At 38.6% G+C, this 16,921-nt stretch overlaps 1 protein-coding gene across 1 annotated transcript in view; it reads left to right on the top strand.

The window, feature by feature from the left end:
- The first annotated feature begins 7,323 nt into the window (after positions 1–7,323).
- The window catches only part of LOC134540233 (apomucin), a 71,125-nt gene continuing 61,527 nt past the window's right edge, over positions 7,324–16,921 (top strand). Inside the window, exon 1 of the mRNA XM_063382848.1 lies at positions 7,324–7,486. The gene's annotated coding sequence lies outside the window, so the exon portion shown is untranslated. The remainder of the gene's footprint in view (positions 7,487–16,921) is intronic.

The following is a 16,921-nucleotide window of genomic DNA, read 5'->3' as shown; positions in this document are numbered from 1 at the left end:
ACGCGTAATCATGCGTTTTGAAAATTGAGCTTTATTTACTAGTGTCTGCGCTTGTTTTCAGTGGAATAAAAAAAATAACATGATACATAACCCTGTATGAAGTGTCTATACAGATTGTAACAATCATAATGTTATTATCTTTGAAATATTTGTGCAATGGGAGTGCATGACTTGATGTAAGCTTTTGGGCATACGCCATTGCTAAGCACATGTATGTCTGTAGAAGAAAACTACAAAAAACCCAAAAGACAAAAACACAAAGTAAGCAAAAAATTGCTGTTGTCAACAGGATATAAACACCACATAATATTCCATAACAGGAATATGGTTAGCAAACAAAAAAAAACAAAGAAAAATTGACTAAGAGAAAGAAAAAAAAAACCCATAAATGATGACAGATCAAAAATATTGAACCCAAAAAATTTCAGCACAACAGTTGAAACGAGACAAAAACACGACAAAACGAAAAGACGAAACAACACACAATAGTTTTCCAAAACAGAAACAACCAACGTTTCGGGAACTGCTATCTGCTCCCGTCCTCAGGTGCCCATATTCCTGTTATGGAATATTATGTGGTGTTTATATCCTGTTGACAACAGCAATTTTTTGCTTAATTTGTGTTTTTGTCTTTTGGGTTTTTTCTAGTTTTCTTCTACAGACATGCATACATGTGCTTAGCAATGGCGTATGTCCAAAAGCTTACATGCGCCTGAGGACGGGAGCAGTTAGCAGTTCCCGAAACGTCGCTTGTAGTTGAAAACACAATTTGCGCGTATTTATCACGTTCGGCGTTATTTTAAAGGATTATAAGTTGAGTTTCGTGTCCGAATTTCGTATTATGAGAGTGTCCGCAATATGAGGACACGCGAATTCGCTCGTTGCCGAGGGCGTCAGCCAAGCGCGGCTCCAGAAGGGGGGCGGTGGGGGCGATAGCCCCTCCCGAGACCAATTTCATTGATTAGTGTATATTTATGTTTACTTAAATATTTAATTTAATATATGTTAAACTTTTATCTCATCAGAAGTTGCATGGAGCTACCAAGATTCTGTATTTGAAACCTGTAATTTGTAAATGATATTCCGAGGCCAATATCTGACCACTTTCATTTTTTTTTGGAACTGTGGCCTTTTCTTTGCGCGCGATAGCCCCTCCCGAAAAATCATCCTGAAGCCGCCATTGGCGTCAGCCGCAGCGCTAGGAGTCAGTGAACACGTGATCATCGGGCGTCTTGTCGCGTCAGCATCAGGGTGACCCGGGGGGGGGGGGGGGGGTCGGGGGCGGTCATGAGTGTGGACCTAACTGGACACTTTGGCCCCCGCCGAAGGCAGTCTCGCTGACACCGGATCCCCTTCCTCCTACGCTATTCCTCTCCTCTCTCTCTCTCTCTCTCTCTCTCTCATTCTCTATCTCTCTCTAGAGACGTGCATTCTAGGCCAGGAAGTCCATGCACTTTGTCTGACATTTACTTTTTACCGTCAGCAGTACTGAGATCATAGACGAGAGTTCAACTATGTCCCAAGACTACTGATCTAAAGGCAGAGGAACGATGCTTTGGCGTCGGAATTTGGAGGCCATCTTGAAAAAACTGTATTTTTTTATGCAAGGAAATCGGGGGGAAAAAATAAAAATTTACAAAAAAAAATTCAATAATATGAATTTAAATAATGAACATTCCGCCATCTTGGATTATGACATCATCGCGGCCTCCATATTGAAAATCCGTAATTATTATCCGAAAATTTCGAAAAAAGTTTGTAATTGTAATTTGGAAAATTTTTCTTCATAATCTAGTTGCCAGTGCGATATGTGCGGGGTAGGCCTATATGAAATGATGGGAGAACGGGACTCCTTGCACTAACTAGGAGGCAGTCTCGCCTGAAATTCGCGGAGACGTTGGTCGAAGTCGCTGGAAAGAAGGTTCTTGCACCCGGCACGCGTCTCGTGTAAAACTGTTCTCTGCGCAATCTCCGTGACGGCTTCCCCTCTTTATTTTCCCGTCCGCAAAGCCCGCGCGCGCGGTGCATTATAGGCCTTCTCGTCCCGAGATCCACGGCACAGATGACGATCGAGACAGTTACCGGACTGAGAATTAAATAGGGTTTATATAAAAATTACATGCATATTCGGACTTGTAATTTTTTTTTTTAATTTGAAGTAATAATAGCATCGCATGTTCGAGACAACCGCCATCTAGTATTAAGACGTAACTGTTGCAACTATCGTTACGCCCGCCGTCTTGAAAATCAGTAATTATTAACCTATTTTAATAAATAAAATTGTTTGTCTGTAAAGTCTGTTTACGGACGATAGTTTATAACGTGACAACGTCATAACAAAACATTGATGAAATTATTGCATACTTTTATGAATAAAATTGAATCATTTTTATTTTAATAATAAAAGAATAAATACTTGAAATTATGCTAGTAATCAGATTTTTAAAATGCAAGAATAATGAACCTTTATTGCCGAAATTGTTGTTGTAATAAGCAATGAAAACCACATTAACTTTTCACTTCACTTTATAAACAGTCGACGAAACAGTTCACGTGTAGATGACTTGTAATTAATTTTAAAAACTGGCGTTTAGCTATAAAGTTTAAATATAATTATGAACAAGTTTTCATATAAATAAAGTGTAATCAAATATCTATCATAAATTATATGAATCACCATAATTTTTTAGTCAGTTGTAACATAACCTATTATTACTGCACTCGCCGACAGCCAAACGGAACACTGCGTAACGGAACAATGAGCGCAACGGGACACAGCGTAACGGAACAGTGTGCGTAACGGGACACTTTTTCGTGCGTGCAGCCGGCGTTCATCGATTTATTAGACGTTGTCACGTCAAAAAATTCTAAAATTTATAAAAATATGAATTAATTAAAATTGAATACATTATTACTTAAAAACCACCGTTGCACGTAACGTTTGCTGGAAAGCGCCAACTATAGACTATAATTCTGGGAGTGGCAACAACTGAAATAACAATGCAATGGACACTCTGGTCAGTATACCAATACACGAAACATTAAGGATTGAGGTGTTGAATATGATACACCTGTGCCCTAACCACATCACTAGAGCACGATAAGACACGGCCGGTCCCTCATTTTTAGGGACCGGATATTGGTGTCCTATCCGTTGCCGATCTGTTGCCCAAATTCCGCGCATGCGCAGAGCACACTTTTTCGTCGATTTCGGTCTAGATGTCGGACCCGCGTCCTGCGCCATTAACTCGTATGTAGTCAGTCATTTTTGTGAACATCGGGGGACATACCAAGTGTGTTGGTGTGCCAAATGAAACTTTGTGATAGCGAAACTATCCTGGAATTCATTCTGTACACTTTAATGATCGTAACAAGGAAAAAATCGCAACTTAAAAAAGAATACTTGAGAAAATTAGAAAGGCGGTTATATATATATATATATATATATATATATATATATATATATATAGTTGCGATGGTGCTGCTTTCTAGTATATTTTTTGCAGTAAAAATGATATCGATGGTTTCCAAAATTTCGCTAGAATGCGTTGGAACCAGTTTCTAGCCTCGCGCGGGGCTCCGTTTTTGAAAATGTTAGCCGGTTTTTTTTTCCTTGCTGGGATTCGGTTGGGACACGTTCTGGAATACGGCCCGCGAGTCCCAGCAAGGCAGTGCTTATTCGCTACCTTGCCCGAACGTCTTGGAATACCGTTACGATCTTTGAAACACTAATGTGTGAACACTGTCCCAATGAAAAAAATAAAAAATAAAAAAACCGATAAGGCAGTCATGGGGACTGTCGACAGAAGTGAAAACATGAAACTTTGTTTTTAAATGTGTAATATGTAGGGACCGGAAAAATTCGCGGGTTCAATGACCTGTAGGATGAACTCCATAGTTCTGCGTACACTCGGTTAAATGCCACCCACTGATTGGCTGCTGTCTTGTGAGACGTTCCAGCGTAGCAGCCTGTGATTCGATAAAGCTTTGGTTGGGCGTTTCTCATTGGCTCAGAGTCATCCAGGTGAGCTGTGAGCTAATAGCAGAGGCAGCACTGAGGTATAACGATTTGTATTTTAGCATATCGCGAAATGAATTCGCGAATTTTTCCGGTCTCTAGTAATATGAAATCATTTCTACTTCAAATGTACGCAAGAAAATGAATTTGATATTATATCACTAGCATGTCGGTGACGCGTTCCCATTAGTTTTTGCCCCTACCGAAAATCGCTCATTCGGCTAAAGAAGTTTTCACTTATAAAGAAAACAAACAATAATTTTCTGTATTACCATCGGGAAACCAACCGCTGGACTCACATTCCAGAGAACGCGAGTTCGAATTCCAGTCCAAGTATCTTTGTTTCGGTTATCTGTTGTGTTTCCTGGAATCCTAACAGATTGCCTTCTCAGTATTCCTGTTCCTACGAGATACCGTGCGTGCACCCGTCTCATGTGAACGATAACTGAAACCAGACACAGAGCGCTCTTTTTTTTTTACACTAGTGATATTACACTAAAGACTGTATGTTGAAATTATTTGCGGCAGAACAACGATCGCAACGGAGGCACCGAGTTAAAAACTTTAGAAATAACAACTTTGAATAAAAGTAATGAAGTGGAAAAAAATTGGTTGTATGTAAAGTCGGTTTACGGACGATAGTTTAACGTGACAACGTCATAACGAAACATTGGTGAAATGATTGAATACTTTTATGAATAAAATTGAATCATTTTTATTGAATTATCACTATTTTGTATGGATACAAAGAAGGAGTGAAATGAAATCTACAATTTAATTGATAAATTTACTTTTATTTGCACTCATTAATTCAAACATGTTTATTACTTTAACGAAGAGATTATTTTAACTATAACTTTTATACATGTTTGCTATTTAACTTCTTCCAATCTGTGTTATTCTGTTAAGGATAGGACGATGATGGGAAAAGTAGGAAACGAATGGGAGTGTTTCAAGTTTAACGTGCCTCGAAAAAGGTCAAATCGATGGTTGTTCCAATCGAGTGGAAGAGAGATAGATGCGGCGCAAGCGTACAATGAGCGTAACGGGACAAAGCGTAACGGTACAATGTGCGTAACGGGAAAACGAGTCATACCTTTCCGTGCGTGGAGCCGGCGTTCATCGATTTATTAGACGTTGTCACGTCAAAAATCCAGAAAATCAACACGGCGTGTGAGATGGTCTTAAGGACCACTTTAGCAAAAGGCATCCTCGAGAGGTCAACCATACGGCATTTTGGTGGGAGTAATCACGTGACCGCGACGGAAGACAAGGAACGGATGTGCGTTACAACCGCGGTGCAGCCATCTGTGGCTTATGGCGATAACCGATGTTCACAAAGACAAAGGGAAACTTAATGGCATAAACTGTTTAACGAATTAAAAAAAAAATGATGAGCAGCATTTTAATAAAAATATCCCTTGTCGAAAATAAGATCCTAAGCTGGCGTTTTAGGATATATATTTTTTTCAAAGTATTTTTTTCGCTTTCAGCAAAGGCGGTTCATGATATTGTTTAAAATTTCGGTCTGAAAAAAAATAGGATTTTGGAAGTCGTAGCTGCTCCGACAGCGAATCCTATTGGCGGGTGAGGAAACCTACGCGTGATTCGAGTCAAGAAATGTAGTTGGAAAAAAAAAACAATTTGTGTGTGTATTTATCATGCTCAGCATTATATTAAGAATTCAACGATAAAATTTCGTGTCCGATTTTCGTATTACAAGTCTATTTGCAGCACGAGAACATGTGAATTTGTTCGTTTTCGATGTCACACATCACTGGCGAGTACTGAAAGACTAGATCACATTTTTGACGTGACAACGTCTAATAAATCGATGAACGCCGGCTGCACGCACGAATAAGGGTCCCGTAACGCACACTGTCCCGTTATGCTGTGTCCCGTTACGCTCACTGTACGCTTGCGCCGCATCTATCTCTCTTCCACTCGATTGGAACAACCATCGAATTGACCTTTTTCGAGGCACGTTAAACTTGAAACACTCCCATTCATTTCCTACTTTTCCTATCATCGTCTTATCCTTAACAGGATAACACAGATTGGAAGAAGTTCAATAGCAAACATGTATAAAAGTTATCGTTAAAATAATCTTTTCGTTAAAGTAATAAACATATTTGTATTAATGAGTGCAAATAAAAGTAAATTTATCAATTAAATTGTAGATTTCATTTCACTCCTTCTTTATATCCATACAAAATAGTGATAATTCAATAAAAATGATTCAATTTTATCCATAAAAGTATGCAATCATTTCATCAATGTTTTGTTATGACGTTGTCATGTTAAACTATCGTCCGTAAACCGACTTTACAGACAACCAATTTTTTTTTTAATATTTAAAATGTTTGTGGAAGTACATTTGACCCGAAGTCGTCCTGAGTTTTGTGGGTTCTAGCTAGCGCTTCCATTCTAGACCGACTCGCGCGGGAAGTATACTTTTCACTTAACCCCGATCAATCCCCGAAACGTATCCCTAGTTCGCCGCTGACCCGTACAACTTCGTGGTCGGAATAAAGATAAAATACTCATTTTTTGAGATTTCATAAATTTAGAGTATTTTGAATGTAGCTGATATAACATAACCAAATCATTAATTTTGGTAATTATCACCTTTACGAGCGGAAACCCCATCCTGAAGAAAATAAATAGGTATATAAGTAACATCTTATTGTGAATATTCTAATACTTAATCAATGATTTTTTATTATTATTTATGTAACTAACCTATCTTAATATCCTTTCATTTTAGTTATCACTTAGACAAGCAAAAACTTTATATCCAGAATGTTGGGAAATAAATAATGATTTTTGTGAAATGTTTATTTTGGCGTATCCAGTTTATATCAAAGATTTATAGTGCATAGCTTCAAAATAAAATAAAAATTTCGGTGAATTTACGGTTTCAAATCTCTCTCACACACACACACACACACACACCTACACACACAACAGTTGCTCCCAGAAAAAAATGTTCCTCAAAAGTTCCGTTCATATTTTCAAAATCAAACTTATTCTTCAGCTGTGCATGACAAATACAAACAATTCCTTTCTTTAATTTTAATACTTTATTTAAAAATATACAAACTGTATACGCGAAAAAGGAACAATCGTCGGATTTCGATTAATGCGATGGTCCGAACATAACCTGTAAAGAAAAACGCGGGCACCCGGGGTCGATGGAACGATTTATTGAGGGGGGGGGGGGGTGGATTCTCCCGCGCGCTCGCGACTGCAGCGCTGCTCTGCGGTCGCGCGGCGAACTTGGTCCCTCCGCGCCTGCGCAGATATGAGCTGGCGCTGCGCTCGGCCCGTCGCTACTCGCTACCCGTGCGTCGTGGAGTGCAGGTGTCGCGGTGGGCCATCCCCCCTCTCTCTCTCTCTCCTCCTCCGCCTACACTCTGTCCCTCCCTCGCTACCGGAGGCCGGGCAGCGCGCTGCAAGTCCGGACAGGTAAGTTTCACGCGCCGTCTTCCGTTCTCTTTCCAAGAGCTTCATGATGTGTGTTTGAACACCTTCAGCCCTCGGCACAACGGCAATTCTTCAGGACCAAGGGCGGATACAGAACGAGGTTCAGGCAGGGGCCAAATTATTATTATTTTTTCTAATAAATTTTAGTATATTAAGTATTGAAAAATAACGAACAGTTAAGTTAGGTATGGTCTTAATTAGCTTGCTGCTCTATTTAACAGTGGGTCGGAAGCTGATTGATAATTTTTGTAGTTCTCATTTTAGTTATGTGTATTTGATTTCTGGTTCAAAAAAACGTGATGTTGTTTATAGCACTGCAGTAAAATAATACTTTAGTAATTTTGGAAAACTATGATTGTAAAAATCAGAAATTGTTCAGGGTTCGCTATGCCGCCCTTTTTTTCTGGTAGGAGAAATTTCGAGAATGGAACGGAAATGTGTAACCACGTCATTTTTGGCGGTTGGCGCGAACCAATGTTCTCAAATACAAACGGAAACTTTATACATTTAACAACATGGTCTGTATTTTCACCGAATTACTTGGCGAAAATCACATCCAAAGCCGGGGTTTAGTTGTTTTTTTTTTTCTCCCCCGAGTCTTTTTCGCTTTTACAGGAGCCGTTTCATTGTATAGTTTAAAATTTCGCTCCGCAAATGGAATGATTCGATAGTCGACGTAGCTGCTCCGGCAGCGAATTCTAGCGGCGGGTGCGGAAATCTACGACCGGAAATTCAGTTGAAATCATAATCTACGTGTATTTACCACGCTCGCTATATTTAAAAAAAAAAAAAAAATTCTACATTAAATTTTGTGTCCGAGTTTCGTATTATACGTGTATTTGCAACATGAGAACACATGAATTTGCTTGTTACCGAGGTTAGATGTTGCCCATCACAGGAAAATACTGAAAGACTCGTTGAATTTCGTGTTCCGTATCGAAATGTTTTTTAAACAGAATTTTTTTCACAAAATACAACCCAATATCGGTAAAAAGTCACTAAATTTGTTTCAAGTTTGAAAATAATTTTTAACCAATATGTGCTGAGAAAATTTGTGGCCAAACAATTAATGCAAGAAAGCTATTTTGGATAAAGTACAGTATAATCCATGTCGCCTGTTTAATTATTTTGTAGTTATTTTTTGAAGGGTTACAATCTATCAATATGATAAATGTTAATATTGGACGGGGCGTTTATTAGCAACATCTCTTCGATGTGTAAAAAATCAATTAACTGATTTATTTACTGTTCTATTTTTATTACAGGTATAGCGGGGGAAAAAATAAAGTCCAATATGCCATAGTATCAAAGTTTTGGAGTTCTCGTTACACGTACGTCATATATTTATTTCTAACAGTGTACAAAATTAATTTTCGAAATTTTAATTTTCAAAAAAAAATCGTGTCACCTTTTTTGTTTAACTTGGTAAGTAGTACTTTTTTTATTTTTTACTAAAATATAATATAAAAAAGGAAATATTCTCCGTTATTAATTAAAATGTATCGTTATTTTATACTTAGTACAGCCTCGGAATCGTGTTTGTACCACCATTGAATATACATTATATATATTCAATGGTACCACGAACGAATTTGCATTACCGTCTGACTTAGCTAGAGATAACCAAAACTGGCGCGTACTTCATCGATTTGTACGCTGAGGAAAACATTTTCCGTTTAATAGTTGTATATATTTGCAAACATTTAGATAGCATTAAACTAGTTTTTTTTTTTAACAAATTGAACTGATAATTTTTTCAATAATTATTTTAAACCTTATTATTTTATATTATCCGAACTTTTCTTTGAAAAAGTTCTAGTTATGACTAACAATGCAGTGGAAGTATGTAATAACACATTTATTTCATACTTATTCACGTGTTTTGAGATTCGATAATTTGATCCCTATGCAGCACTATTTGATGGCAAGCTTAATTTTTTTGAGTAGTTCTGTAAACCTGAAGAGAATTTTGAAGATCAGTGGTTTAACTGCATGTGTCGTTGGGTGATGTAAAAATACAAGTACTTGGCTTCTTCGAACTTGTCGCATTTCCAAACTGCACGCTGTATGAACTGAGTAAATACTTGCGAAACTATTTGTTCCGTAAGCATAAAAATGTTTCATTAGCGCAGCAAAGTATTTATATTTCACAAATAAATACGTCGAAAACTTGTTTGTTAAAATATAAAATAGCGATTGCCTCAGTAAAAAAAAATTTTTCTACCACATTGCTATGTAGCATACAAATTTTTTAATGTATCTTAATTTTTTAGTTAATGTTTGCTGTTTCTGATAGTAAGGATGTGTCCTTTAGCGATGGAGCCTTTGATTTCAAGGCTGGGTGCATATATTGAGAAACTGTGTGTGGAAGGATAATGAGCATTCTGTTAACACTAACAGATGAGCATACAAAAAAGTGCTATTACGGCAGTCATTTGTATGAGTATTTCACATTTTCACACTCTTATTTTCAGGCAATTTTCAATTTTTATATGTTGCAGTAATTTGACGGTAAATATAACAATAAATAAGTGTGTTCATTAATTTATTATCGTCTTTATTGGTGGCGAAGTTACGGCGATACATTTTTCCTTCAACTAAACATATTTTCTGTTTTACATCACACCTTGGAATTTTAAGTGGTAACCATTTCAAAATTTAACAAAAAAAAAAACTAATTTACGGGTAAATAAAAATTAAGCGTAGGCACACACTTGCTGGAAAGTAATTAACGCTTAAAAAATCCGGCGTTGCCATAAAAAAGATAATAGTATTTTTACATTAAAACCAGTCATTCACACGTTCACACAGTTTCAAGCAGTAGGCAAGTAGTAAAATGATCATGGCAAGCAGGTGTTACAAACATGTTTTTTTTTTTCATTCAGTCTGAGTTCGGAATTAGCTAGACAGTAATTGGTCGGCTAAGCAACTTGACTATTTAAGCATTTTTCCTGAAAGATCGCGCCACAAAACCCATCGATGGAATGTCGCAAAGATGCATGTAAAATACGCGAAGACTCTTCCGTTCACTTAAGACCGCATCGGTGATTTCGCAACTATTGGCAAGGTCAGCTACAATATCTGACGTATTTTTAAGACGCATTTTAAAGGATCGTTCGGGCAGAAGGGTCATTTGAGGAGATAATCGGAAACAAGCCCAAGAAGTCATTAATGTATGGATCATGTTGACTGCATTTGGCGCATCTGGTTTTGTAGGGAGGAAAAAAAAACTGCCTAAATAACTCGTGGTTCATAAACAAGAGAAAATTTTGATACTGCCAGACAATGGTTTCTCCCGTTTTATGATTCTTTCGTGCTTGAAGACTATTTCACCCACGAACGCTTGCTGTTTACAGACTATCACAGACTGCCGTGGGGCTGACCCTAAAATAAAGAGCTACTTGATATCTGTAGACCGATTTTCTATTCATTTTGCTTTTCCGTTCCGGTTCCAAACGACCAATTCGGGTGAAATTTCGTGTAGGTAAATCTGCGGTACTATTATGCGGACATTACCGTTTTCCTATGAAAAAAAAAATATCACATTTATTTAAACACATTACTATACAGTTAAAATATTAATACATTCCCGTAATCTGTAACCGCGCAAAGCCGGGTTTATGAATCACCCCGAGAAGCGCAAAGCGATTAAGTTAAATAATGAAGTTTTCGACTACCAGTTTTTACAATTACACAAGACGCATAAACGCAACACACATATTGACCAGCACTCGCTTCCTTGTGTGTGCTATTGTAGTTCTTGTGGGTTTCTCAGCACTTCAAACGTAGGCAAAAAGATAGCTACTAACACATTTGTTTGATATGTTTGCATAAATTATTCATAAAGTAACAGATGTTAATTTATTATATTTTAATATGTTTTAATTTTTTTTCAATTTCCAAATACTTTAAAAATTAAATATCTTGGTGTGCTTCAAAACGGTAACCAAAAGAAAAAAAAAGGAATCGACTTCAGCTGCATAAAATTAAACTTACCATAATTGTTCCTTATTGCATATCCAGTTGCATCTAACATTGAATATTAAAATAAAGGTAGGAATATAATATAAATACCAAAAATAATTTTTATTTTGGAAATACTGGATTCCTTTTAAGGAACAATTGTTGCGTGTAACGAAAATTAATTTTATTTTTACGTAAAATATTAAAAATAAAGAAATCAGTTGAATGTGTTTGTGATTCCAAACTGTTACTACGTCCAAACTAAATTTGGTTTTGAAAATTTGAATCGTAGAAATAGGGAACAATTCCCCTCCCCCCAATTATTTTAAGATGTACTTTTGAAAGATTTTTTTAGACTAATGGTTCCTTTTAAGGGGAGATGTGTTGGTAAAGAGCAATAACAATGATCTGAAACGAGACGGAACTATTTTCTCAGGTGGCGCGAATATCTCTGTCCCCCCCCCCCCCCCCCCGGCCTTCCCGGGCCTATAAACCAAGGCAGTGAAAGGAGTGCGCGGGTTGATGCTCCGGGGAAACCTTGACCGCTTCCAGACACGCCGGCAGAATCAGTTCCTGATCCCCGCTGGGCTGTTTCTTTTCGCGAAAACCTGCTACCTGTTCACATACCCCGAGTCAGACACACGAATAAACCGGCACCCCCCCCCCCCCCCCCCCAATTCCCAAACCCGAAAAAAATTATAGGAGATACGCCCATGGTTGTAGTCAATCCCAAAAATAAAATTCATCATTCCAGTGATTACTTTGTACTACTATTAATTCAAAGTGTTCCGCTCTAGTATACATGCATTATGGTTTAACGGATCTGCGTTTTGCTAATCGAACGTTGGGAGAACTGAACTGTTGAAACCAAAGATGACGTCTTTCTGTTCCTGTATCTCTCCTTCGAACCTTGACCGCGCACTCACAACGATGAGACGGGGGCTTTTCCTCTTATCTCTTCCCGCTTTCCTTGTTTGTTGTGATTTTTTCTTTCTTTCCTCCTCCTGCGGCCTGTTGTTTTAATCCAATCTCGCGTGTTTTCTTTTTTCGACTGTCGGGGGAAACTCCCCGTTCTCCAGAGGCTACGCGCCATCTTTGGCAGTTCTCGTCTTTATCTGCCCCGGTCGAAAGGCGTAACTTGCCCGTGGCCGAACGCAATCACGCTTATTTCTTGCGGCTCGATTTTTTTTTTTCTTCCCTCGGCACTACTTTTTTTTTTTTTTTCTCTGCCGATTCTGAATTTGAAACTTGACGGTCTGTAGAGTTTCCCAAGGCTGGATGGTATACGTCTTTGAAGATGGAGCTGAAGAAACAATTTGTTTTTGTTAATAGTTATGTAGGTATTTAAGATAGAACACGAGCGTCTGAAACATGTTTATTGAATGAAGTTTTATAACCACCGCGAATCTTGTCGCTGTAGCAAAACTATTAAATTGAAATAATTAAGAGGATGCACACGACACAAAAATTGTATGAACAGTAAAGGTGTTAGTCTCAATTATTTCAATGAATAATTTTGCTTCAGCGACAAAATTCGCTGTGGTTGAAGAACTTCATTCGCAGTTAAATAAAGTTTTCGGATGACCTGTGTTCTATCTAAAATACTTTATCTATTATTTACAGAATAAATGTCCAGCTCTAACGTACACACGAGCCTTAAGAAGCACTTTAGACCATTAAGTTGTATATGCAGATGTTTTCAAAGTATTTTGCCACGATGAGCTGCAGTTCGTTGGTCATATTCAGACTCGCCGTGTGCATTATCTGCTTCCTTCTTTTGCATCAGTGGCGGGAACATAATTTTTTTTTCGGACGATAGGCGATTTTTTGACGTGACAACGTCTAATAAATCGATGAACGCCGGCTGCACACACGTAAAAGGATAACTCATTGTCCCGTTACGCACATTGTCCCGTTACGCTTTGTCCCGTTACGCTCATTGTACGCTTGCGCCGAATCTATCTCTCTTCCACTCGATTGGAACAACCATCGATTTGACTTTTTCGAGGCACATCAAACTTGAAACACTCATATTCGTTTCCTACTTTTCCCATCATCGTCCTATCCTTAACAGAATAACACGGATTGGAAGAAGTTAAATAGCAAACATGTATAAAAGTTACAGTTAAAACAATCTCTCCGTTAAAGTAATAAACACATTTGAATAAATGAGAGCAAATAAAAGTAAATTTATCAATTAAATTGTAGATTTAATTTCACTCCTCCTTTGTATCCATACAAAATAGTGATAATTCAATAAAAATTTATTCAATTTTATTCATAAAAGTATGCAATCATTTCATCAATGTTTTGTTATGACGTTGTCACGTGAAACTATCGTCCGTAAACCGACTTACAGACGACCAATTGTTGTTGTTTGCCTGGACCCCCCCCAGAGAAACCATCAATTTGACTCATTTGAGTGTCTCTCGAGAACTCCCTGCAGTTTGCTTCGTAGTAACTTTGAATATATATACTGTATAGAAGTCGCCAGCCCAGGTTAAAATTTCTAATACGGTTTTGAGGTAGTTGGTTAATTCACCGCCGCAATCGCCACCATCTCTAGGGCATCGACTTGTGGTGGTCCCTAGCGGACAAGTCTCGAACTCTTCAAACACCCCTTCCCCCTCCCGTGGAACGAGCTTGAGCTGCAGTGAATGATGGGTGCGGGGGTGCGGGGAATGACAGCGGGCGACAGTGCTGCGTTCTAACGTGTAAATAACAACCTAAGACGATACAGGGCGTTAACGGCAGCGCACTGCAGGCGGCGAAGTTCCCAAGCTGCTCATCATGCGCTTCTGAAAAACGTAGAGTAAATCCTATCCACTCGCGACTTCTATACAGTATATATGTATTCAAAGGTAGTACGTTGACAGTGGGTCCTATTGACTCAACCGCGAATCTTAACGAGCGAGCGTCGAACTTGGCGAACGGTCGGGACTTGATAGCGGGTCAGCGCATCTCGCTCGGGGTTTCCCGTTAGAACTCGGGGCATCTCGTTTACCGTCTAGCGCGTGTGTATGCGTGTATGTGTGTACCGGTGGCGCTGCCAAGCGGAGCAGCCCGGAAGAAGGCAATCCTCGCCGGCTAGCTGTATCCTGCTCTCGGGAGGGGGGGGGGGGAGGGGAAGTCTTTTAAGATTCACAGTCACTCGACCAGTCCCCACAGGTTCTCTTCTTCGGCAATCGGGAAGCCTACGATTCACTCGTCCTTCTGGACATACCCGAATACTCACGTTGGCAAGCCTTCTTTCAACTGACGTGAGAGCCAAACTCCCGATCGTGCATCTTCGGTTTTTTTTTCGTTCATTGTAAATAAATATACAACTCATGATAACTAATGGTCAATTAGGTTAGGTTAGCTACATTATAAATACTTTAAAACATTGTGGACGGTTGATTTGGTTAGGATAGCTACATTAAAAATACTGTGTAATCATGTAAACTGTTTCCCCCAAATAAATACACCTGTTGTGGTACGGAAAAAACAAAGCGAGCATGAACTTCGGGGAACTTCGTGTTTGGCTCTCTCGTCTGTGAAAAGAAGGCTTGCCAACGTGAGTATTCGGGTATGTCCAGAAGGACGAGTGAATCGTAGGCTTACCTCTGCAATCATCAAGAGTAAAAAAATAAAAAAAAGGAGTTGTCTGTAAAGTCGGTTTACGGACGATAATTTTACGTGATAACGTCATAAGAAAACATTGATGAAAAAAATGCATACTTTTAAATTTTCAAATATTATTTACAGTTTTTGCAAATTTAATTTAAATAATTTGTTTAAATATAATCACGAACAGTTAGTTAAAAAGCCCGCCTTAACATGTTTGATATTATAGAAGATTTTCTCGCACGGTGGTTGGATGGTTGGTTCTTGCACGCTCGGCTCAGGCGGAACGTGAGAATTTTTCGTGCGTGCAGCCGGCGTTCATCGATTTATAAGACGTTATCACGTCAAAAACGTAAACGCTGCCAACCTCAGCAAAAAAAAAAATTTTTTTTTGTTGTGATCACACTTTTTCTGGAAGTGAAAAACATGACTAATTTTAAAGAAATAAATCAAAGTTTTTAACAATAATTATAATTATTTTAGGAATTTACTTGAGAATACTACACATATATGAATATATTGAAGCTCCTTTCACGATTAGAGATTCAATTTGTGGATCAACATTTTTTATAGCAACAGGATTCCATGGTATTCATGTAATCATCGGAACGACATTCACTTAAAAAAAAAACAGATGTTATAATACTGTAAGAAGACACTATTTTATGGTCTAAGGAAAATCAAATACTATAATTAGAAAGTATTAAAACTTATTATGATTAACAAGCCGGGTATTATCAACCTGGTAACGAGTGTTCGCCATTTTATTCTGGTACTGCAATATAAGCGTGAGACAGGCTATAGATATCCTCGCGTGTATTAGTCATGGTTTAGTGTCGTCGAATGTTACGGTCTCTCAAGATCTCGCTGCAAATAAAATCATATACAAATATGAGTGGTCTGTCAATACCAGAAGGGGGAACAGACTTTACCGTGTTATGAATTTTGTTAAAATACCTTTATCGTGGGAGTCAGCGTGTATTCATCTAATGGGCTACGTGTAATAAAGCTGTGACGTAGTTGTTTCTTCACATGAGAATAATATTGGTCGAGTATAAAGTAAGAAAGTTATAGACCCCCCCAAAAAAATCCTTTAAAAATTTGCTTATTGTTCTTACTGTTAAACGTTACAGCATCACAAAAAAAAAACACTGTGTAATGGATTGTGATGAAAATTAGCAAAATGATGAAATATTCAAGGATGTATTTTTTCAGCTCGTTAAGTTGCAATGTTTCTGCTGGACGAAAACTCTTAGCTCTTATTTTTTGCACGCGAAGGAAGACAGGGGTGCACCTAGTAGAGAAAAGGCGAATGTGCGTAAAACGTACCCGGTGAGTTGGGGGGAGAGAGGTTCTGCCCCATTTTCTAAGGTACGAATTATAATTTTTAGTACGCTGTAATTCCAGTATATAGTAAAAATGCATTGTTTTTCTTATTTGATATTAGTTTTAGGTACAGTGGCTGCAGTTTCCGAGCGAGAAATCCTCCCGACTGTTTTTCTTGGACGGCCGCGCTGAAATGGATCGAGCGGGAATCGATTCTCGGAAGCTTGCTCGGTTGGTACCAGTTGGAGGGAGAGTTGAATTTCGATCGGCTGCGCCTCTCTCGTCGTCGCTAAAGTGGCCTTAATGCCACGTCCTCCCTCAACGCTCGTTGCGCGCCGACATCGGCGACTATTATGGTCGTAGCCCTCTCTCCCCCCTCCCCCACCCCCTCTACCTATTTTTTTCCCCCGTTCTTTCACCCTTCCTCCATTTTGTACCCCCCACTTCTCCTCGTGACCTCTCTCTCCATCATTGTCCTCCGAGGGCATTGCACTCTCCTCGCCGGAGCAAGACCCTTGTTCG

The sequence above is a fragment of the Bacillus rossius genome, chromosome 16 (genome assembly GCF_032445375.1).
Source record: "Bacillus rossius redtenbacheri isolate Brsri chromosome 16, Brsri_v3, whole genome shotgun sequence".
Taxonomy (NCBI): Eukaryota; Metazoa; Arthropoda; class Insecta; order Phasmatodea; family Bacillidae; genus Bacillus; species Bacillus rossius.
This window is presented reverse-complemented; position numbering and strand designations above follow the sequence as displayed.